This window comes from Schistocerca gregaria, chromosome 2 (genome assembly GCF_023897955.1).
Source record: "Schistocerca gregaria isolate iqSchGreg1 chromosome 2, iqSchGreg1.2, whole genome shotgun sequence".
NCBI classification, from domain to species: domain Eukaryota; kingdom Metazoa; phylum Arthropoda; class Insecta; order Orthoptera; family Acrididae; genus Schistocerca; species Schistocerca gregaria.
The window spans coordinates 162,481,786-162,507,863 of NC_064921.1; the positions used below are offsets into that span (position 1 = coordinate 162,481,786).

At 44.7% G+C, this 26,078-nt stretch overlaps 1 protein-coding gene and 2 pseudogenes across 2 annotated transcripts in view; 1 reads left to right on the forward strand and 2 right to left on the reverse strand.

The window, feature by feature from the left end:
• LOC126336587 (disks large 1 tumor suppressor protein) overlaps nt 1–26,078 on the forward strand; it is a 4,198,467-nt gene that overhangs the window by 3,835,832 nt on the left and 336,557 nt on the right. The gene's annotated exons all lie outside the window — the stretch shown is intronic.
• LOC126337171 (5S ribosomal RNA) lies at nt 11,768–11,885 on the reverse strand (annotated as a pseudogene).
• On the reverse strand, nt 22,054–22,171 carry LOC126337148 (5S ribosomal RNA; annotated as a pseudogene).

Sequence of the window (26,078 nt, forward strand, 5' to 3'; positions counted from 1 at the left end):
CTTCACACAGTCGCGTATTAAAAACAATTAAAGGATTAATAGCAGATGCTGAAGCTGCAGAAAAGTTTATAAGATAAACAACGCAAGAAAACCAAATATATACAAAAGAATTGTTAGAGGCATAGCAAAGCGTTTCTTCTAACAGAGCTGCCAACTTTAAAAACTGTTGCGAAGTACATACACTGAAGAGCCAAAGAAACTGTTACAGCTACCAAGACCGTGTAGGGCTCCCGCCAGCACGAAGAAATGGCCCAACGCGACGTGGAATGGAGTCGACTAATGTCTGAAGTAATGCTGAAGGGAATACACAGCATGAATACTGCAGGGCTGTCCATAAATCTGTAAGCGTATGAGAGAGTGGAGATTTCTTCTGAACAGCCCGTTGCAAGGCATCCCAGATATGCTAAATAACGTTCATGTCTGGGGCGGTTGATGTTCTGAGACAGTGTTTAAACTCAGAAGAGCGTTCCGGGAGGCACTCTGTAGCAATTCTGGACGTGTGGGGTGTCGCATTGTCCTGCTGGAATTGCTCAAGTCGGAATGCACAATGGACATGAATGGATGCAGGCGATCAGACAGGATGCTTACGCACGTGTCACCTGTCAGAGTTGAATCTAGATGAATCAGGGCTCCCGTATCACTGCAACAGCACACGCCCCACACCATTACAGAGGCTCCGCCAGCTTGAACAGTCCATGGAATCATGAGGATGTCTCCATACCCATCCACTCGACACCTTTGCAACGAGACTCGGCCGACAAGGCAACATGTTTATTGTCATCACCAGTCCAATGGCGGTGTTGACGGATCCAGACGAGGCGTAAAGCTCTGTGTCGTGCAGTCATCGGGGTACACGAGTGGGCCTTCGGCACCGAAAGCCCATATCGATTATGTTTCGTTGAACTGTTCACACGCTGACACTTGTTGATGGCTCAGCACTGAAATCTGCAGCAATTTTCGGAAGAGTTACTCTTCTGTCACGTTGAAAGATTCTCTTCAGTCGTCGTTGGCCCCGGTTTTGCAGGATCTTTTTCCGACCGCAGCGATGTCGGAGATTTGATGTTTTACCGGATTCCTGATATTCAGGGTACACTTGTGGTCGTACGTGAAAATCACCACTTCATCGCTACCTAGGATATGCTGTGTGCCATCGCTCGTGCGCCAACTATCACACCACGTTCAAACTCACTTAAATCTTGATGGCGTGCCATTGTAGCAGCAGTAACCGATGTAACAACTACGCCAGACACCTGTTGTCGTATACAGGCGTTGCCGACGGCAGCCCCATATTCTGCCTATTTTCGTATCTCTGTATTTTAATACGCCGCATGCTTATACCAGTTTCTTTGGTGTGTTTGTCGAACAGGAGTCTAATGACAGCATCGACGTGTGGAAGCAGTGGAAACGTGGGTGTGGAGGCATAGCGACAGTTTTTTAAGTTGATTTTGTAAACAACTTCCCGATGTCAAATTCAATTCTTTTAACCACCATTTTGTTGAAAAAACTCTAAAACACCGATTTAAGAAGAAAAAGAAAAAAGTATCGATTTTCTGAAGCGGATTCACGGGCAAGTTGCCTTAAGTAAAACAAGAATACGCTATTGGTCATTAAAATTGCTGCACCACGAAGACGATGTGCTACAGACGCGAAGCCGCTTGATGTGGCCGTGCGGTTGTAGGCGCCTCAGTCTGGAACCGCGTGACCGCTACGGTCGCAGGTTCGAATCCTGCCTCGGGCATGAATGTTTGTGATGTCCTTAGGTTAGTTACGTTTAAGCAGTTCTAAGTTCTAGGGGACTGATAACCACAGATGTTAAGTCCCATAGTGCTCAGAGCGATTTTTTGAACAGACGCGAAATTTGACCGACAGGAAGAAGATGCTGTGATATGCAAATGTTTAGCTTTTCGGAGCTTTCACACAAGGTTAGCGCCGGTGGCGACACCTACAATGTGCTGACATGAGGAAAGTTTTCAACCGATTTCTCATACACAAACAGCAGTTGACCGGCGTTGCCTGGTGAAACGTTGTTGTGATGCCTCGTGTAAGGAGGAGAAATGCGTACCATCACGTTTCGGACTTTGATAAAGATCGGATTGTAGCCTATCGCGATTGTTGTTTATCGTATCGCGACATTGCTGCTCGCGTTGGTCGAGATCCAATGACTGTTAGCAGAATATGCAAGCGGTGGCTTCAGGAGGGTAATACGGAACGCCGTGATGGATCCCAACGGCCTCGTATCACTAGCAGTCAAGATGACAGCCATCTTATCCGCATAGCTGAAACGGATCGTGCAGCCACGTCTCGATCCCTGAGTCAACAGATGGGGACGTTTGCAAGACGACAACCTTCTGCACGAACATTTCGACGACGTTTGCAGCAGCATGGACTATCAGCTCGGCGACCATGGCTGCGGTTACCGTTGACATTGCATCACAGACAGAAGCGCCTGCGATTGTGTACTCAACGACGAACCTGGGTGCACGAATGGCAAAACGTCATTATTTCGGATGAATCCAGGTTCTGTTTACAGCATCATGATGGTCGCATCCGTGTTTGGCGATATCGCGGTCGCGGTGAACGCACATTGGAAGCGTGTATTCGTCATCGCCATACTGGCGTATCACCCGGCGTGATGGTATGGGGTGCCATTGGCTACACGTCTCGGTCACCTCTTGTTCGCATTGACGGCACTTTGAACATTTCAGATGTGTTACGACTCGTGGCTGTACCCTTGATACGATCCCTGCGAAAGCCTACATCTCAGCATGATAATGCACGACCGCATGTTGCAGGTCCTGTACGGCCTTTTCTGGATACAGAAAATCTTCGTCTGCTGCCCTGGCCAACACATTCTCCAGATCTCTCACCAATTGAAAATGTCTGGTCAATGGTGGCCGAGCAACTGGCTCGTCACAATACGCCAGTCACTACTGTTGATGAACTGTGGTATCGTGTTGAAGCTGCATGGGCAGCTGTACCTGTACACGCCATCCAATCTCTGTTTGGCTCAATGTCGAGGCGTATCAATGCCGTTATTACGGCCAGAGGTGGTTGTTCTGGGTACTGATTACGTGCAAATGTAATCACATGTGAGTTCTAGTATAATATATTTGTCCAATGAATACCCGTTTATCATCTGGATTTCTTCTTGGTGTAGCAATTTTAATGGCCAGTAGTGTAGTGCCCAGGTTGACTCCTTTTCTTCTATAAGTGAAAGTGCGCAGCCCAGAGCCGCGAAAGAACGTTTCCACTAGCGCCCGTCTGAAGCGTGGAACTCTGTTGGCCACGGAGCGTGCATCGTCTCGGCGGGCTGCGCGCAACTGGCTGCGACCGGTAATCCCCTCACCTTGAGGAGGCTGTTTGCGCGGGCGGGTGTGTCGCTGGCCGGCGCCTTAGCTCGCGCCGCTGCCGTTGCTGCTTCTTTTTCGGCGGCCGTCCGCAGAGGACGCTGATGTCACTCCGTGACGGGCGACTGAGTATCTTCCAGCAAAAAGCGCAGTCCGCTCTTAGTGGCCGTGCCGGGGTCTTCAGCGTACGCGCTGCCGCTGGCAGCTGCGCGTTTGTATTTCGCGCCAATCTACGCTCTATATTGACTGCCAGTGTATTTTGCTTTTATATTTTCTTGGAAAATGTGTAGCACGGTGGTATCGTCCGTGATGCCGGATGCCATGTCCAAGCCTTACTCCAGACGGATTTTTCCGCGGTAAGTTTCGACCTTTATTTTGTGACATAAGTCCTCTGGTTTTATGGAGCCGGCCACGACTGTTGATGAAAAATGATGTTGGGTTGCAAGTCTTGTATCTGAGGATACTCAACTGCTCCAACATGTCCAGATACACTGACCCATTCACTGTTTCTTCCGCAAAGAAGAGGGTGCGTTTCTGGATGAGGTATCGAATATATTGCTTCCCCCTACTTCCTACCTCCCGAGGAGATCACGAATGTAAAATTAGAGAGATTCAAGCGCGCACGGAGGCTTCCCGGCAGTCGTTCTTCCCGCGAACCATACGCGGCTGGAACGGGAAAGGAAGGTAATGACAGTGGCACGTAAAGTGCCCTCCGCCACACACCGTTGGGTGGCTTGCGGAGTATAAATGTAGATGTAGACTGCCTCTCATGTGTAAACCTCTTCATCTCAGAAGGAGACCACACGCGAGTTATATATATATATATATATATATATATATATATATATATATATATATATAACCTGAAGTTCAGAGAAAATGCACGTTGAAGTACATGTTTATACTGCTTGAGAGCACTGTATATATACAAAGAAAAAATTATTTACTGGTGACTAAACAGGTACAAGTGGAACAATTGTAAGCTTCAAGGCATCATTTGTCGAAAATATCAGTACTTACATAAAGATGAATCATCATTGTTATAATTACGCTGCGGTGACAGTTTTTCCACTTACTTGCACATTTATAGCCATTTTCACGTCCATGTTTCAGCTTTATAAAATTTAGCTGCGTATTTCACTATTGCGACGTGCAGTCGTGATATACGCTGTGTTTACTTGTGACGAATAAATAATCTTTTATCGTGACTGGTAGCGGAAATTTTTCTACATCCTTACTATCCTAAAGTAAAGTCGTCATACCGATCGCGGTGGTAGAATACTCGCCTACCACGTGTGAAGCCATTCGATTTCCGGCTGTGGTATGTTTTTAAACAAATGTGTAATTTCTACGACACTTCCATGGAGCGTAAAATACGTACAAATGAAAAAATTTTTACTTGCGTTTTTTGTTCAAACAATCTCTTTCAACAATATTTTACTAACGATAGGTAATAAAGAATTTCTGTGTACACAGAAAACTGGAGTTTTGTGTGCGATATGTAATTAGATAAGAACGCCTGCGTTGTGCTAAAATGAGAATTAGATGTGTCTTACTTAACACATATTTGATGGTTTTTATATTTAAAAGTTGGTATTCGAACGGTACGGAAAAACATAATGACTGAAACGAGACTCGAACTAGCGATCCTGCAATTACATGTCCGACACTACCGATTGTTTCCCATCTTTATATATTTTGCACTTCACAGAAAATACTTGTAAGACATTCAACTTTGCTTACTAATTTTCATACGCCGCGGATTGAATCCGGGCAGGCAACAGTTCCACTACAGAGCCTTGGTGCTTCTTGAACCAACGACCTTGCTTTAGGATATTAAAGACCCTCGGGAAACTTCAAAGTCAATTTTCTCGAGAAATTTGGGAGCTGCCATCGAACTACTTTGGGAGACTGATATTTGAGGTCTGAACTTCACGTTCTGTAAATATAAAAAAATTAGAAAAATCCAACTGTGTCTGGTTTCCTTGTCCAAGTAGCACACTAAACGTCCTAAATTATTTGTTGGATATTTTATGGATATGTTACAAACTCCGTCTTTCCCTGCAGCGTTTTCCCTTTGCAATTTCCTCAAGTACTATGACAGTTTTCCTCTAAAGTCTTTAAAAATGGCTCTGAGCACTGTGGGACTTAACATCTGTGGTCATCAGTCCCCTAGAACTTAGAACTACTTAAACCTAACTAACCTAAGGACATCCATGCCCGAGGCAGGATTCGAACCTGCGACCGTAGCAGTCGTGCGGCTCCGGACTGAGCGTCTTAACCGCGGAAGCAGATCTCTCCGATGTCATCTTTAAGAAGGAACAGACAGTTTGTGTCGTTTTCTAATGAAAACATAAATGGCATACTGAATATATATACTTCCGTCAATAGAAAAATATCTTTCCTTAGTTTATTCGTGCAAATAACGTTACTTCAGAATTTACAGTTTCCTTGTTCCATTCTGTACACCACATGTCAGACGCTTCGACTGTCTTCTTTTCCAGTTTGTCACAATCATTGATTGTGTGTGTTTCAGATATACATTCTCAAAAATTGCTTCTTGAAATTAAAATCTATGTGTGATGACAGTAATCTTCTTTTGGCAAGGATTGCCCTATTTGCGTGTTCTGGACCACTTCTCACATCCGTGTTGTTTTGTCCATCATACGTTATTTCCCTCCCGAGGTAGCAATATTTCTTTACTTTCATCTGCTTCGTGGTCCTCCATTTTGTCCTTAATTTTACAGCTAATCTCGTTTCTGCTAATCCTCATTTCATTCGTCTGTATTTGGATTATTCTCAGCCAATATTTTGCGCCCAATAGATTATCATTCTATAATTCTTCGTGACTATCTCTGAGAATAGGAATGTCTTCTGCTAGCCTTGCTGTTAACACCCGTTCGAGTTGTGTTTTTAATTCTTCATCTGAACCTCTTCTTCAATGTACATGTCGAACACAGGGGAGTAAGGTTCAAATGGCTCTGAGCACTGTGTGACTTAACATCTGAGGTCATCAGTTCCCTAGAACTTGGAACTACTTAAACGCAACTAACCTAAGGACATCACACACATGCATGCCCGAGGCAGGATTCGAACCTGCGACCCTAGCAGTCGCGCGGTCCCGGGCTGAAGCGCCTAGAACCGATCGGCCACAGCCTTACAACGTGTTCACGTGAGCGCCTCTCTCTTGGCCTTCCATTTACATTGTTTCCTCTTAGTTCTGATCCACATTGTATGTTTCGACTTGCATTTCATTATAGCTTTTGTTGCTTATGGCAGATATGTTTAGTCCTTACTCCGGCCGAATTTTCTCTTGATAAGTAGTTTCATGATAATCTCTGCCGCATATCGGCAGAAATGGACAGTCGGGTTTCGAGCTCTGTGGACCTATTTCTAGATCTTATTACAAACATATTTTACCAAGATAAATTTCTTTTTGTGCGTTTCATTGTAATACCTACCGCATATTGGGAAAATTAATTGCGTTGGTTGTTTGACTTCGATCAATATGCGATGGAGGTGTCAAGGCCTTACTCCATACGGATTTTTCTCGTTAAGTGTCTTCTTGGGCGTTTCATTATAACGTCTACTGTGTATGTGACAGAGTTGGATAACTGGGTTGACTGCTTGACTTCGATCATCACGCAATGGAAATAAAGTAGATGTTTGAGGAGTTTGTTTTTATTGGAGAACAACTGCAGTCGACTCTAGATGATTCAAAATGCAAGAGACCTCAGAAAGTTCGAATAATTTAGAGTTCGATTTAACGAAAATTTTAGCTGATCAAGAGGGAATCAAAAAATAATCGAAATACAGGTATCCGGTACAAGAAGTAAAATAAGTAATCGGTGATCTTTTCCTGCTGCAGTGACCTCTAGTGAACTTGGGCAAACACATTTCCTTGTGGCTACACTCGAAAATACGTAATCGTGTACTTCCGCTTCTCCTGTGACGACTTCCCTCTTCTGTAGCTACAGGTGGAATCGACGGTGCCTCTTCTTCTGGTTTCCTCAAATCGTTAAAAAGTACGAAAGAATGAAATCTACATCAGAAGAATGGCGTCCGAGAGTGAAACGTTTTGACTTCTTTGAATGCGTTTTTGCAACCGATTTATCTGCTGTATTACGATATTCACTTCCGATGTAACAAAGGTATGTATCGATGCATTGAAAGAGGACACAACTGATGAAACATTTGAATTACGAAGTGTTAGATAGACGATGGCTTCGAGCTATAAGTGTGTTTGTTGGATGGGTGTCATGATAGTCAATCGATTTGTCGACTGTACCAAAATACATAGGATTTCTTCAATTTGTCTAGACAGGACATTAGTTCGATTTAGCGAGTAATTCGATTTATCGATGTTCGAATTACGAAGAGTCCATTGTTCCTGAGTGTTCTTAATAGCAAAAATTTGAAGAATGTTGGTAGACGTCTTCCGCATGAGGAATAGCAAGTTTAACAATGACTATAAGAACAACTGTATAGTTAATGCTAATTGTGTGGCTCGGTAGCTACACAGGTAAATCTCATATTTCGAAACGTCTGTGGTTCAGTCCTTAGTCGGTCCTGGAATCTTTTTCTGTCATCACGTCTTTCACCTCTGGGTGTTATTTGTTAAAAGTTAAAAATGCCGAGCTGGCCGTGGTTCGAAGTCCACGTAAAACTGCGGTCTCTCTGTAACTGGCTGAGTAATTCGAATTCGCAGGAGATAGCCACTTCCAATTGGATTATGCCTGTTTAAAGGATGAAAGTAGTGTTCAAACCAAACTTCATGTTGATGACAGTTTTGTTTTATTAGTCCAGCGAATACATGCGACAACTCAAAAGAAGATGTGGGAAGAGACAGAAGGTAAAAAAAATCGCTAGACACCCACTGTCCGTATCTCTAATTAAATAACTGCCTTACTGAAGCAGGAACAGTGTCGATCTTTTTTTTTTTTTTTTTTTCAACCCTTTTTCTCTCGACGTTCGGACTGTCAGAGACACGCCAGAGCTCTCAGCAACACGCATTTCCACTCAGTGAACATTCTGTCGCTGACACGTGCGCATATAACATTAGGTAGCGCAACCGTCACTGACACGCACGTTGCGTAAGTTGCCGCCAACGGGTGCTGTTACGTGTGTGGGCGACACGCTGGCGTTCTTTGCTGAACACGTCGGAGAGAGGCATCAGCTCCCACTTGTTCTGCAGATGAAAGGTCATACTTTTACACCACAAGCAGATTAAAAGTACGAGCTTAACGAGGATCGGACCAGATTCGTGACTAAATTTAAGACTTCTTTGCACATAGGGCTCAACACGTCGCTGTTAACGGAATGAAATCGACAAATATAGATGCAGTCTCGGGAATAACACAAGGAAGTGTGACTGGGCAGTTATGTATTACAGTATATAGGGTATCCCTCCTAAGAGTCGTCAGGCCCATTTTATCTGGTGTTTCGGTAGCTGTTTGCAATTTCGTGTTTGCTACGTGCTACGTGCTACCAAATATTAGGTTAGTTCATCAGTTCGTAACGTTTTTGTTTTACACGTTATAGTTCCTGTTGCTACGGACTTATTTATCGCTTTTTTTTCCACTTGTTGATATTTGAGCTTACAATTTGTCATTTTTGTCATTCGGAAATAGTGCGTTCAGAGCTGTGGACGGTGGAAAATGGAGTACCAAGTGAATCGGAACGTTTCCGATATTGTCTTCTGTTTGAGTTCAGTAAGGTTGTGATGGCAGCGGAAGCAACCAGAAACATTTGCGCCGTTTATGGGCATATTGGCATTGGTCGGAGCACGGCAAGAAAATGGTTTTCTAGTTTTAACGAGGCTCATTTTGACATTAGTGACTCTCCACGTTCAGGAAGATCTTCAGGGCTTGATGAAGATCGTTTAAACGTATTAATCCATAATGAGTTTGACAGAGCACTGAAAGACCTGAGTCGAAACAAGGCCCCGCGAGTAGACAACATTCCATTAGAACTACTGACGGCCTTAGGAGAGCCAGTCCTGACAAAACTCTACCATCTGTGTGTATGTATGTATGAGACAGGCGAAATACCCTCAGACTTCAAGAAGAATATAATAATTCCAATCCCAAAGAAAGCAGGTGCTGACAGATGTCAAAATTACCGAACAATCAGTTTAATAAGTCACAGATGCAAAATACTAACGCGAATTCTTTACAGCAGAATGGAAAAACTCGTAGAAGCCGACCTCGGGGAAGATCAGTTTGGATTCCGTAGAAATACTGGAACACGTGAGGCAACACTGACCCTACGACTTTATCTTAGAAAATAGATCAAGGAAAGTCAAACCTACATTTCTAGCATTTTTAGACTTAGAGAAAGCTTTTGACAATGTTGACTGGAATACTATCAAATTCTTAAGGTGGCAGGGGTAAAATACAAGGAGCGAAAGGCTATTTACAATCTCCACATAAACCATATGGCAGTTATAAGAGTCGAGGGACATGAAAGGGAAGCAGTGGTTTGGAAGGGAGTGAGACAGGGTTGTAGCCTCTCTCCGATGTTATTCAATCTGTTTGTTGAGCAAGCAGTAAAGGAGACAAAAGAAAAATTCGGAGTAGGTATTAAAATCCATGGAGAAGAAATAAAAACTTTGAGGTTCGCCGATGACATTGTAATTCTGTCAGAGACAGCAAAGGACTTGGAAGAGCAGTTGAAAGGAATGGACAGTATCTTGAAAGGAGGACATAAGATAAACATGAACAAAAGCAAAACGAAGATAATGGAATGTAGTCGAATTAAGTCGGGTGATGCTGAGGGAATTAGATTAGGAAATGAGACACTTAAAGTAGTAAAGGAGTTTTGGTATTTGGGGAGCAAAATAACTGATGATGGTCGAAGTAGAGACGATATAAAATGTTGACTGTCGTTTCTGAAAGTATTTGTGTGGAGTGTAGCCATGTATGGAAGTGAAACATGGACTATAAATAGATTGGACAAGAAGAGAATAGAAGCTTTCGAAATGTGGTGCTACAGAAGAATGCTGAAAATTAGATGGGTAGATCACGTAACTAATGAGGAAGTATTGAATACGATTGGGGAGAAGAGAAGTTTGTGGCACAACTTGACAAGAAGAAGGGACCAGTTGGTAGGACATGTTCTGAGGCATCAAAGGATCACAAATTTAGCATTGGAGGGCAGCGTGGAGGGTAAAAATCGTAGAGGAAGACCAAGAGATGAATACACTAAGCAGATACAGAAGGATGTAGGTTGCAGTAGGTACTGGGAGCTGAAGAAACTTGCACAGGATAGAGTAGCATGGAGAGCTGCATCAAACCAGTCTCAGGACTGAAGACCACAACAACAACAACAATCCACTTCACTGTACTGAGAACTGGCAAATGTCATGAACTGTGATTATTCCTCCATTATGCGACATCTCCATGCAAGGGGGAGATTCAAAAATCGGATGTATGAGTACCGCATGCTCTAATCCAAATCTAAAAAATCTGCGGGTGACCATACGTGCATCTCTGCTTGCTCGTCATCATTTGGCTCGTGAACAGTACCGACCATTCGTACCCTGCAGCGTTATTCGCGATGAGAAAGGTGTGGTTGAACCCAATGTAGCAACTTCCCGTACAAAGAACTGGGCGCATCCACAAAATATAATGTTATGTATCTGATGGAACAGCGCCGGCGTGGTGTACTGAGAACTGCTTCCCCGAGGCGTAAGCGCCACTGCTGATATTTATTGTCAACAACTGAGATGTGTTGCAGACGCAGTCCAGGAACAATGACCAGGGAGACTGCGTGCAGTGATGCTACTCCACGATAACGCCCGCCCGCATTCTGCTAGACTTACAAAAAACAGTACGCCTATACAGGAGTTGAGTTGGGAAATCAGACCGTGGCCACCTTATTCACCTGATCTTGCGGCCTCAGATTTTCGTCTTTTTCGCTCTCTATAGAACAGCCTTCAAGGAACTTATTTTCCGGATGAAAATGAGCTGCGAATACGGCTCGACGAGTTCATCGCCTCAAAATCACGGACCTCTACAGTCGCGGAATTGAAAAGTTACCCCAGCGTTGACAGAATGTTGTAAATAGTGAAAGAGAGTGTATTATTAATGACTAAAGTTTCTGTTAAGTGTATTGTTGTGTTTATGAAACTTATGGAAAAACGCTATGAACTTATGCACCAACTCAGTAAATGCTGCTCATCACGTCTGTCATGCGACGCCCTGTGCCGACGGAAAAAGTTCTCCGTCTTCAGACCACAAGTGGCCCATCGGGACCATCCGACCGCCGTGTCATCCTCAGCGGAGGATGCGGATAGGAGGGGCGTGTGGTCAGCACACCGCTCTCCCGGTCGTTATGATGGTTTTCTTTGACCGGAGCCGCTACTATTCGGTCGAGTAGGCCCTCAGTTGGCATCACGTGGCTGAGTGCACCCCGAAAAATGGCAACAGCGCATGGCGGCCCGTATGGTCACCCATCCAAGTACCAGCCACGCCCGACAGTGCTTAACTTCGGTGATCTGATGGGAGCCGGTGTATCCACTGCGGCAAGGCCGTTGCCCGTGCCGACGGAAAGGGTCGGTTTATTTACCATTACAAACAAAATTATTTTTAGAGCGGTATTTTACGTGCCCATCCGACAAAGCGATTCCAAATTAGTTTAGTACGATATTATTTTACTGATAAGTGAAAACTGGGACAGTAAAACACGAAGAATAACCAGTATTTCAGCAGCCACTCAACAGCGCACTAGACAAATTCGAGATGTTTCTATCCAAAGTGCGCGTAAAATTCCGGTTTCAAAATCATCATGTTTGTAATGGGAAACAGACAGACACTTTCCGTTGACAGGGAGTGTCGTATGAATGACGTGACAGCTGTATTTGTGCGGGCTGACTTCAACTACAGATTGCAAAAACGAAATTGCACATATCTGACCAAACATCACATAAAATGCGCGTAAGACTCTTCGGAGGGACACACGGTATATGATTTAGTGGATAGCACCTATGAGAACGCAACAACCCAACACCAGAGGACTATAGCGAACTGCAGGAAGACCTGCAAAAAATCGATGCCGGCCGCGGTGGTCTCGCGGTTCTAGGCGCTCAGTCCGGAACCGCGCTACTGCTACGGTCGCAGGTTCGAATCCTGCCTCGGGCATGGATGTGTGTGATGTCCTTAGGTTAGTTGGGTTTAAGTAGTTCTAACTTCTAGGGGACTGATGACCTCAGATGTTAAGTCCTATAGTGTTCAGAACCATTTGAACCAAAAAATCCATGATTGGTGCAGGTTCTGGCAGTTGACCCTGAACGTAAGTAAATGTAAAGCAGTGAGCATAAACAGACGAAAAAATCCACTGATGTGCGATTGAAATCCACTGCTGTACGATTACACTATCATTGACAAATCTCTGAAAAGAGTAACTACCGGAAAATACCCAGGGGCAACCATTAAAAGTGACTTAAAGTGGAATGAGTACATGAATCTTAACAGCAGGAAAAGCAGATGGCAGACTGAGATTCACAGGAAGACTCTTAAGGAAGTATAATTGATCCACGAAAGAAATGACTTAACAAAACATTGCTGATTTTTGAGTATTGCTTATCAGGTTGAGCTAACAAAAGAGGTGGATAAGATACGATGCAGGCCGGCGCGCTTCGTCATGGTCTCGGCTACTCCGCGGGATAGCATTACGGCGATGCACAACAAGCTCCAATGGCAGACGCTACTAGAGAGGCGTTGTGCATCACGGAGAGCTTCACTATTGAAATTCCAAGAGTGGGCCTTCCGGGTTTAGTCGGGTAAAATATTACTTCCTCAGACATGCGGCTCGCGAAATGACCACATAGAGAATGTCCGAGAAATTAGTACTCATGCGCCATGCGCGAATGGACGATATGGGGCTGCGGGAGGGGGGAATATAGTCGTATCCTTCAACGCACATCGTAAGGTGGCCTCCGGGATTATAGATATACGAGGGGAGTTGAATAAGTAAAGCAAAACATTTTTACTCTCTGTCAGTTTCGGTTGAAAAATGTGAAATTTGTTGTGGGACAGCGTGGAATACACCTATAGTTGCATGAAGTTGTGGTAGATGGTGGCGCTACACGTAGCCTTCAAAGTGGCGTCTGTAACGGATGTGAGCTCGAAGCAAAGAGCTGTCATTGAGTTTCCTTTGGCGAAAGCCCAGAGGATCGCAGATATTCATAGGCGCTTGCAGAAATGTACGGAGACCTGGCAGTGAACAAAAGCACGGTGAGTCGTTGGGCAAGGCGTCTGTCAACATCGCCTCGAGGTCACTCAAATCTGTCAGATCTCCCGGGCGCCGTCCGACCTCACACGGCTGTGTGCTGCCCACAGGAAACTGAAGAAACGACGAGCGTGTTCGTCGCCACAAAACTGCAAACGAACTTCTTCACCATAACAACGCAAGGCATCATCCAAGTCTACGGTCCCGGGAGGAGCTAACAAAACTTCATTGAACCGTTGTCCTTCATCCAGCCGGGGTCTGGCACCTTCTGACTTCCATCTGTTTGGCATAATGAAGGATGCACTTTGCGGGAAGCGTACGTGAATGATGGGGAAGTTACTGATGCAGGAGGATGCAGGCTTCGACTTCGACCAGTAGAGTGGTACCATACGGGCATACACGCCTTCCCAATAAGATGGCGTAATGCCGACGCATTGAACGGAGATTATGTTGAAAAACAGGGTTTTGTAGCCAGAAGCGTTAAGGATAATATGATATGTTGGAAACCTAAATGAAACCAACCTGCTTTCAGAAAAAAATGTGTTGCATTACTTATGGAACGCCCATGTAGATATGAAAAAAAAAAAAGGTGCAGGGGCCGTTTACGAACTGTATGCGTAGAACAGCATGCTCTTCATCGTTTGGTATGGCGCTCATCGTACCTGACATTGTTTATGGATGACGATGCTGCGTAAGAGAAAATGTCATCGTTTTCATAACCTGGACAGAATTTCTATTCCGTGCAATGAATGGGCATCTTGCTTTGTGTGAGTGCTGATGAGTGCCGACGGGTGGAAGAAACATTGCTGTATTGTTCAAATACAGTATTAATGACATACTGTTTCATTAATGTTTCACTAAGTCACATCGGTAAAATACACAAATAAGAAATGCGACGAGCAGATGTCAGCTGTAGGGAAGGTGACTGGACGACTAAAGTTTATTGATAGAGTGTTAGGAACATGCAGCGCACATGCAATGGAAACCGCGGAGAGAACGTTTGAATGATCTAGTCTTTGAGTGTTTGGGATCCCCAGGAGGTTTCATAAAGCAAGACATCGGAGCAATGCACACGCGTGCTGCTACATTTATTAACGGTCGATCAATACGAGAGTGCTACGGAAATGCTCTGCAATTATAGATTGGGTTCATTGGAGCCAATAATGCAGTCTCTTCGCGGAACTAAAGATACAGCTTACACTACACTCGTTCGTCCTCTGTTAGAATATTGCTGCGCGGTGTGGGATCCTTACCAGGTGGGATTGACGGAGGACAATCGAAAGAGTGCAAGAAAAGGGCAGCTCGTTGTGTATTATCACGTAATAGGGTAGAGAGTGTGGCAGATATGATACGCGAGTTGGGATGGAAGTCATTAAAGCAAAGACGTTTTTCGTCGCGGCGAGATCTATTTACGAAATTTCAGTCACCAACTTTCTCTTCCGAATGCGAAAATATTTTGTTGAGCCCAACCGACATAGGTAGGAACTATCATCAAAATAAAATAAAAGAAATCAGAGCTCGAACAGAAAGGTTTAGGTGTTCGTTTTTCTTGCGCGCTGTTCGGGAGTGGAATGGTAGAGAGATAGTATGATTGTGGTTCGATGAAGCCTCTGCCAAGTACTTAAAGGTGAATTGCAGAGTAATCATGTAGATGCAGATGAACGCTATTAAGAAATTTAGCACCTCCGTCAACCTATATCTATATGGACGCAGGTGTGCTGGCGTGAGTCTCGCGGCAGAATAGTGCGGGATGCTGTCACAGGCGACGCAAGCGAAGCATTGTATGGGCAGAATAATTGGCCGAGGTATTTACCTGTCGGCAACGATAAGCCACGGCCGTTGTCCTTGCTCTGATGTCAACTACCTGGGACCTAGCCTTCGCCTGGCACATGCTCTGTTGCGCATGCTTGGTTGTTCTATACAGTCGCTCGCGCTAGTCGCGTTCGGTGTTTATCTCCGTGCTCTTCTCTTCACGGTTGTCACGCTCTCTGTCCCTTCGTAGATAGACTCGCACGTAGAGTTCGTTCCCTCCTCAGTGCTTCACCTCCCCGACAGCGGCGGTTCGCGGCGTTGTCACGCCCTGTGCAGATACAAAAAGAAAGTTCAGAGACTCAGCAATTGCGACAACCTGCAAAACAATTGTATTGTCTCGAACGTTCATCTCGCGGAAGGATCGCAAGGACAAAATAAGGGTGGCTAGCCCTCGTACCTAGGCCTAGGAGCTATAATCTTCCTTTCGCTCAATTTGCGAGCGGAACAGGCAAGGGAATTAAAGGTACCCAGTCCAGTGAAGTATTCATGTCAGTGTGGCTCCACGCCTACATGTACCACTTTGGCGAGTGGCGTCAGGGTTCGAGTTACGAGTTTGGCAGGCAGTATTTTTTTCATATTGTTAGAGAATTTTGTGTTTACATTGAAGTACTAATTTATTTACCGGTCTCGTCATCTCCATCTCCGGTGGTTTATTGCAAAGCACAGTACAATAAATCAGGTAAATCAGTATGAGGTTTCTAAACACATTATTGCTAGTAAATACCCACATTTTCTTTGCTACATAATGCCCGTAAACAGAACGAGAAGGGAAAAAAAAAAAAAAAGAAACACAGCATGAGAACAGCTTTTGCTTGGTTACAGCGAGGACAATAATTTTGTAACTTCTACATTTACAACAGCTCACATTTACAAAAGGCGTTCTAAGTTTGCACCGCGTGCTTGAATGCAAGTACTGCATCGCTCAGTAATCCCTTAACGCAGGTGCTCGATAACAAGCCTCCGTATTTAGGATGTGACGTCAAACGTTCAACAATTTTGGGGTATTTCCCAACAAAAAAAAATGGCTCTGAGCACTATGGGACTCAACTGCTGTGGTCATCAGTCCCCTAGAACTTAGAACTACTAAAACCTAACTAACCTAAGGACATCACACACTTCCATGCCCGAGGCAGGATTCGAACCTGCGACCGTAGCAGTCTCAGGGTTCCGGACTGCGCGCCTAGAACCGCGAGACCACCGCGGCCGGCTATTTCCCAACATTTGAGGCCCAATGTGTGATATAAAATTAGTTGATTCATCGTCCTCTACGTCGCTAAGGTTTTTTTTTTTTTTTTAAAAAAAAGTTAATAAGAATCATCCTGTCTGTACATCTTAACTGAAGTCCTCCTGGTGTTCTACCGAGCGAGGTGGTGAGGTGGTTAGGACACTGGACTCGCATTCGGGAGGATGACGGTTCAGGCGGCATCCGGACATCCAGATTTGGGGTTTCCACGATTTGCTTAAATCGCTTCAGGCAAGTACCGGGATGGTTCCTATGAAAGGTCACGGCCGATTTCCTTCCCTATCATTGACACAATCTGAGGTTGTGCTCCGTCTCCAATGACCTCAATGTCGACGGGACGTTAAACCCAATCTTCCTTTCCTGATATTCCGGTACCGCAGATTTCGTTTCAAACACGTGTGGCATTCGGTCCCTTTAATAAGTTCGTTTACTGTCCTTCCAATTTCACTGTGTACACTCCACCACACTCAAAAGTCACCTCATAGACTCCCACAGCGTGGAGCCGAAAATGTGCGCCCGTTTTTCTTCGGAAATAGTCTTTTTAATTTGTGTTGAGTGAAAAATATTTTTTCTGGTGCTAAACGGAAGCACCTACTCGCCTCCACATTGCAAGAATTCATGAAGTGGCATGTGGCTGTGGAAACGTGTGCATAGGGAAAAGTAGAAGGATTTTACCTTCAGTGACAACAGCTAGGAAAGACTGCAGAATTGCAGGAAAAGGAATGACGTGCAATGACTGGCGGATTGTATTTGTAGATGTAACATAAAAGTAAAATAAAAACGTGATGTATAGAAGTGTTGGCTTAGAGATCCGGACGGGTGGTCCAGTCGCAAAATTAGAACAGGCGCCTTCTATACTCGATCACAATGGCGCCGTTCCTTCGCGAAGTACAGTGTACAGTCATTTGAGTATGAGATGCGGATGTAGAATTCGCGACTGCGTTGATGACAGCGAAGAGAGAAAGATTGAAACCAGGTCGTCGAGCATGGCGGACACATCTCAGCTGATTCGAAACTGCCACTGATTCCTTACCTGAATGATGGGTTAAATCGGAGGATTATGTGATATTCTTCTCAGACTTGCAGGAAGATCTTCAGCAGGCGGGTGTGGCAGGGCGGTTCTAGGCGCTTCAGTCTGGAACCACGCGACCGCTACGTCGCAGGTTCGAATCCTGCTTCGGGCATGGATGTGTGTGATGTCCTTAGGTTAGTTAGGTTTAAGTAGTTCTAAGTTCTAGGGGACTGATGACCTCAAATGTTAAGTCCCATATTGCTCAGAGCCATTTCAACCATTTGAAGATCCTCAAGTCGACACAATATTCCGACGGTCAGCTGGTACTTATTTTCAGTTAAGACGCAGCTGTTGCTGAGTCTTGTCGACCAGACGTCACGCTAGAGTTGGCGACTCCAAATGGGCCAGTAGAGAGTAATATGTCGTGAGTGCTGCCGCAGCTATAAACGATACGAGCATCACCGCCGGTGGTGAATGGTAACAAAAACGAGGTTTCGCTGACGTAACTAACTGCCAAAATCTTCTGCCGATTGTCTTAAACAACGTCGTGTGTTTTAATACAAGTCAGCGCAGGTTTGCACGACTTGCTTAGGGAACAACGCTTGTCCCTACTGAAAAGATTATCACCCAGCCTAATTTTAATGAATTCCTCTATGACACAACTCATTGAAATTAAGTAAGACGATTAAGCAACATCCTCTAAGCGTCAGCACATGTCTCTCATATCGTATCATACGAGAACCGTTCGGAAAACACCAGAGTGAAAATAAAAAATATTTTATTTGCAACAGTTAGCTACACATCCCAGCTACTTCTCTACGTAGACATTTCTCGTAGCCTTATACCAACTTTCCAATACCCTCGTCATAGAAGACCGCTGCCTATGATATCCACTAATTGTCAGCGCTGGCCCACAATTGGTTGTCCGTGCCAAAATGTTATCATAGCCAGCGGTTCATGTGAGCAGAGATGAAACTTAGGGGGAGCCAATTACCGGCTGTATTGTAGATGGCCAAACAGTTCTCATCGAAAGCGCTGCGGGAGTATCTTCATTGCCCCTGCATCGTGTGACCGGAAATTGTTGAAAATTGTTCTGAGTGAGGGCGCGCATGACAGTTATACTATGTGGGCTGCGTGACATCAGGCGAAATCCATCACCAGGTCCTCATACTTGGCGGAGGACTCTCAGTTAGGCATCTTTACATGTTCACTGTGCGCTCTAAACTGAAAAGAGACACGTGACACTATCGCCGGGCATACTTGAGACACTGTCCAAAAGGTCAGTGCAAAGCTTCATCGGACTTTCACTGTGGCTTCCATTTCGCACCCCATGTGACCTTACTTTCCGACTAGCCCTTCGTATTATTTAACGATACCCTCATGATAGAAAAACGATGTGGTCGCTAATAAGCCAGACGCCGCACGCTCTAGACTCAACTCAGCCACCCACGAATTTATCATCAAGTTTTACTCGCAAGAATTTAACACTACCAGAGTTGCTGTATCTGCTTGGCTTCATGTTTTATACACCCGATAGATGGAAACCTGTGTGTAAAATATTACGATATAAGGGTGATGTACACTCATGCTCATAAATTAAGGATAATTGCAGAATGTGGTGCCACATGGCGTGACATTACACAAAACTGGCGCTGATAGCATAGGCACATAGGGAACACACACGATACAAATCAGTAAGTCCGCGGTCTTGGTGATAAGTTGAGAAAACGGTCCCGAAACACATATGCTACAAAACGCCACTGTTTCCTGCGCATGTACCCCGACATCAATATGGGATATGATTACCAAGCACACGTACACAGGCCGCACAACGGGATGGCATACTCAGGATCATGTGGTCGAGCAGCTGCTTGAGTATCGCCTCCCATTCTTGCACCAGTGGCTGTCAGAGCTCCTGAAGTATCCTACGGGTTTGAAGACGTGCAGCGATACGTCGACCGAGAGCATCCCAGACGTGCTCGATGGGTAGATCTGGAGAACAGGCAGGCCGCTCAGTTCGCCCGATATCTTCTGTTTCAAGGTCCTCCTCCAAGATTGCAGCTCGGTGGGGCCCTGCGTTATCATCCATCAGGAGGAAAGTGGGACCCACTGCACCCCTGAAAAGGCGGACATACTGGTACAAAATGACGTCCCGGTACACCTGACCTGTTACAGTTCCTGTGTCAAAGAAATGCAGTGTTGTACGTGCACCAATCATAATCCCACCCCACACCATCAAACCACGACCTACATACAGGTCTCTTCCAAGGACATTAAGGGGTTGGTATCTGGTTCCTGATTCGCGCCAGATGAAAACCCAGCGAGAATCACTGTTCAGACTATACCTGGACTCGTCCGTGAACATAACATGGGACCAATGTTCCAATGATCATGTACTGTGTTCTTGACACTAGGCTTTAGGGGCTCTCTTGTGACCAGGGGTTAGTGGAGAGCACCTTGCAGGTCTCCGGGCGAATAAACCATGTCTTTTCAGTCGTCTGTAGACTATCTGGAGACAACTGTTCCAGTGGCTGCGGTAAGGCCCGAGCAAGGCTACCTGCAGTACTTCGTGGCCGTCTGCGGCCACTGATGGTGAGATATCGCTCTTCTTATGTTGTTGTACACTGTGGACGTCCCGTACTGTAGCGCCTGGGCACGTTTCCTGTCTGCTGCAATCGTTGCCATGATCTTGAGATCACACTTTGTGACACACGGAGGGCCCGCGCTACGACCTGCTGTGTTTGACCAGCCTAGTATTCTACCCCTCATAACGTCATCAATATATGTTCTTTGAGCCAATTTCAACACACAGTCACTATTAGCATGTCTGAAAATGTCTGCACACTTGCTCGCTGCACCGTACTCTGACATGCACCAACACACCTCTGCGTATGTGGACTGCTGCCAGCGCCACCGTGCGACGACCGCAGGTCAGATGCAGCGCATGGCCATACGCCGAGGTGATTTAAACCCGGAAACCGCCCACCAGAGCGTTGTTTCGTTATGTATCACCATTATCCTTAATTTATGAGCATGAGTGTAGTCCTGTGATCGTGCGAATGTGGCGTCTTTGTTGATCTCCCCGCTCTCGAACAGCGTACTGTGACCCTACCATCATCATCCCCCCCCCCCCCCCCCCCCCCAGTGTACGTGAATGAGAACAGCGAACAGAGATTCTAACCAAGTTACTATGGTCGCTGCCTTTACTGCAAGGCCAACCCGGCTTGGTTCTCTGGGCTTCGGAAGAGGGCTCTTGTGGAGCCCGCTGACTTGCAGATAAACGTGGACCACTTTCAAGGCAGTCCACTGTGCGTCCTCCATACGCAAATTCCTCGTAATGAAATCCTACTTGCGGACTTACCTTCACGTGAAGTTCATCAATATGCATATGCTGCAAATTAAATTACAGAACGTTTGTTTGGAAAGCTTCACATAAGTTTCTACTCCGTGTAGGCTCTGCTATACGTTTAGAACACTTTTTTTTTCAGGGAAACACCGTGGTCCATAGATAATACCATCGTCATTATTCTTTTCCTTGTGAGCACTGCATCTCTTGGAGGCGACAGTAATCTCTTCTGCCTGTCAGTGTAAAGCTCTCTGGACCTTCGGTATTCGCTAGTGCCAACGAGCTGCCCTTTTAATGCGAACTCAATGCAATTTCGTTTTTTTTTCTCTCTCTCTCTTTTTTTCTCTCGCAAAACCCGGCCGAAGTGCCGTTTGATTAAAATTAATGGACTCCAGCGCCAGCTTCAAATACAATTTCGCGAATGCCACTACCCGAAGTACTTCGCGTCCTTTTGTCTTCCTTGGACGCAGGAGGATTTGGGCTGCTGCTTATCGTGAAACGAGAATTGGCGTTCATCTCGTCTACACTGAGTCTCTTTCTAAAAATAAATGAATCAACATAATTCTGCATAACTTTAAATGAAAGGTGTACCTCACATGGAAGATGATAAGGATTTTTCCGGTGAAGTGTTCTTTTCTGTAACCTACAAGATAATAAGTGAAAAGAATATCTGCTTTTTTTTTTTTTTTTTTTTTTTTTTTTTTTTTTTTTTTTTTTAGAGATTTCGCTGTTTATTGTGAACTCTAACGCGTCGGGCTCCTCGAATCACTTCGTCATCACGTCCTCGATCGGAATCTGTGACATAGTCGGTCGACCGCTGCGCGGTTTGTCTGCAGTGACCGTTTCTCTGTTACCAAATTAAAAAAAAACTGAAACGAAACTCCGTCCGAACAAGCCATGAAGGCCCAATGGTACCGACCGGCCACCGTGTCATCCTCAGCCCACAGGCATCGCTGGATGCAGATATGGAGGGGCATGTGGTCAGCACACCGCTCTCTCGGCCATAGTCCATTTTCGCGACCGGAGCCGCTACTTCTCAATCAAGGGCTGAGTGCACCCTGCTTGCCAACAGCGCTCGGCAGACCGGATGGTCACCCATCCAAGTACTAGCCCAGCCCAACAGCGCTTAACTTCGGTGATCTGACGGGAACCGAGGTTACCACTGCGGCAAGGCCGTTTGCAAACTGTTACCAAACTATTTCACCCAAATCCGCACGTTGCTGATGTCCGCTACAGCGTCCCCATTCAGTTTCTTCATGGATGATGCTAAACAGATTTAAAATTATGAATCTAGAAGCAAAACGCTGAGTTTTCCAAACTGATTTTAATGCGTAGATCCAATGACGCCGCAAATGCCTATAAATGCATGGTGACTGTGTTGAATGGTAGTGTTGTGAAAAGGATAGTTCAGGCTATGATATGTACTAAATCCGTTGTTATATGTTTTTTTTTTTATGACACAGAAGGCATTAGTTTTGGATCCACCCTCGTAGTTTATTTAGTTATTTTCCAGAGAGTTGAAGGAGCGAGCGGTAATTTTAAAAAACAGAACATTATTTTTTTCTATAATATAGTTTATGCATTTATACCATGTGTGTAGCAACCACATTTCGATCAGTCTGAGGTAGAGAGCAAGACAGTTCAAAGATTTAGTGGTGAAGGGTACGTGCTGTATGCAAAAGTTACTGATGTGACAGAACAAAAAGCTTCCTCGATGCGCTGTTTGAAGTCATGTTGGGTTAGATTGCAGAATGTTTCCGTACAGGGACGTAAACAGGATGGATGGGAATGCACTAGGAGACGAGGTTCAGTGTGCTGCCGATATTGACGTGTAATAAACATGTTATACATAAGTCACGGCTGCAAAATACTAACGCGAATTCTTTACAGACGAATGGAAAAACTAGTAGAAGCCGACCTCGGGGAAGATCAGTTTGGATTCCATAGAAACACAGGAACACGTGAGGCAATACTGACCTTACGACCTATCTTAGAAGAAAGATTAAGGAAAGGCAAACCTACGTTTCTATCATCTGTAGACTTAGAGAAAGCTTTTGACAATGTTGACTGGAATACTCTCTTTCAAATTATGAAGGTGGCAGAGGTAAAATACAGGGAGCGAAAGGCTATTTATAATTTGTACAGAAACCAGATGGCAGTTATAAGAGTCGAGGGACATGAGAGGGAAGCAGCAGTTGGGAAGGGAGTGAGACAGGGTTGTATGTTATTCAATCTGTATATTGAGCAAGCAGTGAAGGAAACAAGAAAAATTCTTAGTAGACATTAAAATCAATGGAGAAGAAATAAAAACTTTTGAGGTTCGCCGATGACATTGTAATTCTGTCAGAGACAGCAAAGGACTTGGAAGAGAGGGCAGCGTGGAGGGTGAAAATCGTAGAGGGACACCAAGAGATGAATACACTAAGCAGATCAGAAGGATGTAGGTTGCAGTAGGTACTGGGAGATGAAGAGGCTTGCACAGGATAGAGTAGCATGAAGAGCTGCATCAAACCAGTCTCAGGACTGAAGACCACAACAACAACAACATATCTAGGGACTACTTTGACATGTTGCTGATGCTCGGCGAATGCTGCCATGACGCCAGTGAGGCAGCCACGGCCTGTACCGTGAGATGTCTTGGCCAAAGAGCTCCATCAGCTCAATTTTACGCCAGTAGATTCTTTGTTGTTGGGATATGTAAGGAATCGTGTTTGGTCACTGAACACACAAACCCGGATAACTTAAAACAGCGCATCGAGTTAGGTTGTCGCCCTGCACCTCACCCGCGGGTCGTTCAAGATATCCAGTGAGTTTTGTTTTCAGGAATGTGGGCCCTCGTTCGAATACTGCACTTAGATGAACATGCCGCCACCACAACATCCATCTGAACACCGCGAATTATGTACAGCACATTGCAAACACCCCTAAAACTTTGAACGCTTCTAGATACGTGACCACATTTTATAGACATTTGATTTAAATTTCTACACAGCGTGTTTAAATACAGCAGCAACAATGCAGAAAAAAATAATTTTGTTCTTAAGTGATATTGTATATATGACATAGACAAGCCGGCCTGTTGTTTTTGTTCACTTTACTTTGGCCGGACCGGCAACAGGTTACACGCCAATCTTCGGCGATCGTATTGTACCCACATAGAATTTCTGTAGATTTAGAGCGAAATTTTATTTAACTTTTGATGGGTTTGCTAACACGTCCTCCATTTGTTACAGTTGCGGCAGCCTGTTTCATATTAAAGTAAAAACTTAAATTTACCGAAAAAAATATTAGGAATTGAATGATGAAGCTCATTATATGTCCGCTCCACAAAATTACCTGCTGAAATGTAGTAAATATAAATTGGAGTGTATTTTTTTCCTGTTTTCTGTTCTGGTTCATAACTTGTTTCTACACTGGTTACAGTTTTACCAATGTTTGGACACCTGCTTTGAAAATGGAGATTTCAAGCCAAACGACTTATTATTTCAGACTGCTTGTAGAAAGATTTTCACGAGATGAAAAAATTTGTGTTGGTCTTCAGATATAAAAGTCGGAAGAATGACGAAGATTATGAGACGACAGAATTTTAATATATACTCGCAGCAAGTGTTTTCTCTGTAACCAACGTTTTCTAATGTTATATGCATCTTATCTTGACATTGTTTCGGTATCCGTTCTGGGTTAGGCAAAGCCAGTGAATATAAACACGTATTTTGTGTAAAAAGTGACGTTATAAATATAAATAAATATCATTTATTATAAAAGCATAATAAAACGTTTGATACAAGTTGTTGAGCAATCGTCAGGAAATTAAATACGTTCTGCGAAACAGATATTTCACCTGTAATGTTGTGGAAGCGGTGAGTTAAATGACTCACATGGAGCCGTTTTAATCACTGCAGTGGTTAAAATGCTTCAATTGTTTAGACGATACGTTGAGGCTCTGGAGTTGTATGTGCGGATATGTTGAATCGATTACATGAGGTTGAACATTTCTTGGACAAAGTCGTCTTTCCTGCCAGTCGACTTTTCACTTCAGCGGCAAGGTTAACACACATAACTGTGGGATTTGGGCAACGAAAATCCACATCAAACATTGCAACATGTTCGTGATAGCACTAAAATGAACGTTTTTTGTGCATTGAGGAAGAAAAAAGTGTACGGCCCTTTTTTCCGCGAGAGAAACATCAACAGGCTAGTGTACATGGATATGTTACAACAACTTTTGACACCACAGATCGATGAGGATGACCAAGAACGAAATGTTCACTTCATACCAGATGGTGCACCATCCCACTACCTGGCTGACATCCGGGATTTTCTCAGTGGCCGCGTTCTAGGCCAATGGATTGCGCGTGATTCGCCATTTGCATGGCCCCCATGTTCCCCAGAACTGACACCACGCGATTCTTTTTCTATGGGGATTCATCAAGAATATCGTGTTTGCACTTTGCACTTCCTGTGCCTACTTCTCTACCTGAACCTAGACCACGAATAACCTGCAATGCTACAGCGAGTTTGGGAAGAAATTGACTTCCGGTGGGATGTGTGCAGGATAAACAACGGAAGCCACATACATCCTTAGTTTGAGGTAAAAAAAAACTTGATGTGTTTTCCTACAAAATAACACTAAACCCCGCTCTATATCTTCTATCAATAAATTTGTATGAATTTTTAAAGTTGTAAAATTTTTGAAACACCCTGTAGATTAGAACACCGAACCCTGTTCGAGCTGAGAGACTTCCCTTGTTAGTGACAGACGGTCACGCTTTGCTCTTAGATGTTGGTTTGTAACCTCAGTACAGCAGTGTAGGGGGTGTGCGCGGCCTATTTGTATCTATGGTGTAAGGACAGTGGGTTCAAAGCTCGCGTAGTTAACAAAGTAGAGGCGGGTGAGACGATGCGGTTCATTTAGTGACGGGCGAAAGTGGAGCGGGCGCGTCGAATGAAACGCACGGTCCGAGCTGTGGCGCGCAGCCAATGATGCGATCGTTTAGAGGCACTTTAGGCGCGCGGCGCCCCCAGGCGTCGTGTTTTACGACGGCGGCCGTTTTACAGCGGCGATAAAGCGCAATGCCCCGTGGCCGG